Below are 3,985 nucleotides of genomic sequence, written 5' to 3'. Positions count from 1 at the left end.
ATTAATATAATTTTTTATTAATAATTATACTCACTGTTCACACCCCTTATTTTGTATAAAGAACCAATTATTGGAAAACCGTATAATACCGGGAAACTTAAGCCGTATTTGTATATGTTTCTTCGCGTCCATATCCAATGAATCCACAAAATAATAAAACCGGCCACAAAAATAAATTCAACAACTTCACAATGTTTTGGTAATTCCATTTAGCTAATTCTGCGACTGAAACTAGAATAACTATCTACATCATACTAGGTTACTTATATTAAATTTGAAAAGATACTCATTTAACTAAGCGTTGACCTGTGCTCTTATATTTAATCGGATTTTTTGTAATTATATTTAATGTGAGGTGAGGTGACATATAATTGTCAATGCACATCATAAAAAAATATTTTATATTGTGTTGTATATTGTATTCTGAATTTATACTTTATTTCTTCAAATTTCGTAAAGCTTTAAAAATATCAAGACTATGTATTTCAAAAAAATAATATTAGTTAAAATGATGATATTGCGACGAATTTGGTTTGAGAAACTGACAGGAATAAGGAAAACTAATGTTAGAGATATTCTTTCAAAAATAGAAGTTTGGTCAGTTAGTGGGCAGTTCGAGGTATAGTTTCAGTTATTTTGTACGAGATAACAGCGTCGATGCCCAATAAAGTAGGCGGAGTTGTTAACAAATAAACTGAAGTGATTATTTTTGGCATTTGTGGAACTGTTGGCAATCCAGTGCCACGAACGGGAGAATCAGGAACGAATTGAAAAAGACAAATTCGTTACAATGTATTATAAATTGTGAGAGCATGGTTTCTTTTGGTAACTATGAATTAAACTATTAAGTAAATGTTAAATATATCGAAAACATATTGATTGATATATTTGTAATAATCGCATGACACAATCTTCTGCAGTTTCTAAAAAATTATGAAATTTTTGAATCCCTAAAGCCGGTTTAATTTTTTCATTGCTTTATTGAACGTGAAGAAACATGTGAAAGTAGGGTTTCCAGCAGTTATCGGTTTTTCAATAATTGGTTCTTTACAGAGAATTCAATCTGTTTGGGCAATATTTATTCATGCCTACTATTTGCTGAAAATTTCAATTTAGTCAGGAACATCTTTTTTATTTGGTCAAACTCGATTTGTACATCAGCTTTTGTGCAACATAAGGCTTAAGTTAATATTTAGATAACCCAGGACAGTGACATACCAGAGCTCTTAAGCTCTGGTAAACACGTTTTACTAGAGTCTTATCTGATTGTGAAGTAAAAACTGATTTCATGTAATTAATTATTTTAATTATTGTATTTGAATTCTTTCTTAATAAACCACCTAACATTCACTCCAATGAAATTTATCCCATTGTTCTAAGTGAGTTTATATATATTACCAGACGTAAAAATTATTACAATCACCTATACTTTTTGAATCGAAATTTTATAAAATATATAACTTGATATATAAATTTCAAGTTACGAGTAAGTTCCAAATTTCTCGGAAGTGACACCCCGTATTAGAAATAAATATTAGGTGAAGATAGTGCTGTTATATATTAGAAAAATTCTAAATTAGTAACTTTTTATACTTGGTTGCAGATATTTTAATATAAACGCTTTCAGTACATTATGTTGTATTTCCTTATATTCCTTATTAAAACATTGGTAGGCAAGAGAATTAGCCACTTGTTGAGTTAAAAGTTTAAAAAAAATGGTGTTTTCAGTTTGAAAAATTTTTATACTATAAAACTTAATTACCAGAAAGAGTTTAAATAACATTCCAACATTTCTATGGTTCTTTACAATTTCCAAACCTTTTTCATTTTTCATATGTAGCATATATCTTTCTTTTACATGTTTTATTTTTATAGTGAAATAAAATACACAATAATTATATTAATGTTCATAAAACTAAATATATTGAATAAATAATGCTTATGCTATTTGAATTTAATTTTGGGTATAGTTCCGCCTTGACAACAGCACATTGCAGATAGTTCACAGTTTATTCACCTCTCATGAAATAAGAGAACCAGATGAAGAAATAGCACATATTTCACATATTTCCTTCCCTGTATGCACAGAGGTTGAACTCAAAAGAGCAGCAATGACCTTAAAAAATAACAAAGCTCTAGGACCTGATGGTATCCCGACTGATATAACACACATTAATATACCTATATAACACATTAACACTGCAATTGTCAAATCCATATGACGTTTATGAAGTACCAACTTTTAAAAGACTATATGTAAATTTTACATGATATTTCGATTAGTCAGAAAAAGTGACAGCCATTAGTGACAGCCATTAGTGACAGCCATTAGTGACAGCCATTTAGGTGAAGCTACTTTTGTTATTTTCAAAATAATGGATTCAAAACAATTTCGTGTGTTAATTTAACATATCATTGCTTCTTGATGAAAAAAATACTATGCAAGCTCAGTAATGGCTCCAAAAGTGTTATCCGGACTCTGGTCCATCGAAAAGAACCATTTGTTCGTACGGACACCGATGATAGTGACGTTCTAATCGTTCAATTGAGGTAGTTACTCCAGAAAACATCATAAAAGTCCAGAAATTGGTTAGTCCAGTATGTTTACAATTATGCATGACCATTTGATCATGAGAGAGCTCTTTTCAAAGGGGTTGCCGCGTTTACTCACAGTCGATCAAAACAACAACGTATCGATGATTCAGAGCTGTGCTTGACCATGTTTACAAGTAATAAATCAGATTTTTTCGCATCGATATGTGAGAATGGATGAAACATGGATCCATTACTTCACTTCGGAATCAAAACGGTCATCATCTGAGTGGACTTCAGCCGGTGAACCACTACCGAAGCGTCCAAAGGCACAACAGTCAGCTGAGAAAGTTATGGCTTCAGTATTTTGGGATGCACATGGTATAATCTTTATTGACTATCCCAAAAAGGGAAAAACCATCAAAAGTAACTTCTACGCGGCATAACTGGATCATTTGAAAGCAGATTTTGTGAAAAAACGACCGCATATGGCAAAGAAAAAAATTTTGTTTCACCAAGACAAGATTATTTTGTTGAGTAAAATTGACTTTTGGCAGAAAAAATTTGTTTTTCTTAGTTAGTCATAAGATTTATTGAGTGATATGTTATACAAGATTATTGCAAATGAGAAGCCTAATATTCTTCTTAAAATGCTTGAAAGAGGGAATTTTCCAACAGTATGAAAAAAGCAACACCTGACATTGGTGTTATAAGCAAGGGAAAGGAAAATCCGGAGTTACTAGATGCATACCGGCCACTTTGCATGTTGAACACTGGAGGGAAGTTGTTGAAACGCTTAATAAAGTGTAGACTCGGAACTGCCATAGAGAAAGTTGGTGGGCTGTCGTCACGTCATCACGGGTTCAGAGCAAACCGATCTACATTAGAAGCCATTCAAGACGTTATTAATACCGTAAAATCGATGCAGACTGCCAACCATCACTCCAGACGTATAGTTCTGCTAGCGATTCTCGCTGTCCGAAATGCTTTCAATAGTGTCAACTGGCAACTGGTGATAATATTGATGTATTCAAACGTTGGTTTCGTGAACCAGCATACCTAATGAAAATATTTCAAAGGACAGAGAACTTATCTACGAGACACTTGATGGTAAAAAGAAAATTCATGTAACATCAGGTGTAACCCAGAGGTCTATACTTGGACCTGATCTTTGGAATCTAAATTACAATGGAATTCTAGAAATGGAAATGCCAGATGATTCACATTTAGTAGCTTTTGCTGTCAATATAGCCGCAGTGATAACGGCACGAAAATTATATGAAACACGCCACAAATTAAGTCAAGTGAAGGTGAGAATAAAGATCTGGCATACCGTACGGTATTTGAGTCAAAGAAAGGAAAATACGGTGGCAAAATAAGCAGCTTTTTTTGTTTTGTATTTTGATTCTTATCAGCTTACAGACCCGAACAATTAAACGCATTTATTCAAAAA

The 3,985-nt window shown here is 32.4% G+C and overlaps 1 protein-coding gene across 1 annotated transcript in view; it reads right to left on the bottom strand.

Moving 5' to 3' along the window:
• The window catches only part of LOC119666957 (probable cytochrome P450 313a4), a 22,930-nt gene that overhangs the window by 1,902 nt on the left and 17,043 nt on the right, over window positions 1-3,985 (bottom strand). The window lies entirely within an intron of this gene.

This window comes from Teleopsis dalmanni, chromosome 1 (genome assembly GCF_002237135.1).
Source record: "Teleopsis dalmanni isolate 2A chromosome 1, ASM223713v2, whole genome shotgun sequence".
NCBI classification, from domain to species: Eukaryota; Metazoa; Arthropoda; class Insecta; order Diptera; family Diopsidae; genus Teleopsis; species Teleopsis dalmanni.
Note: the sequence above shows the minus strand (reverse complement) of the source record. Positions and strands in the feature narration are given on the sequence as shown.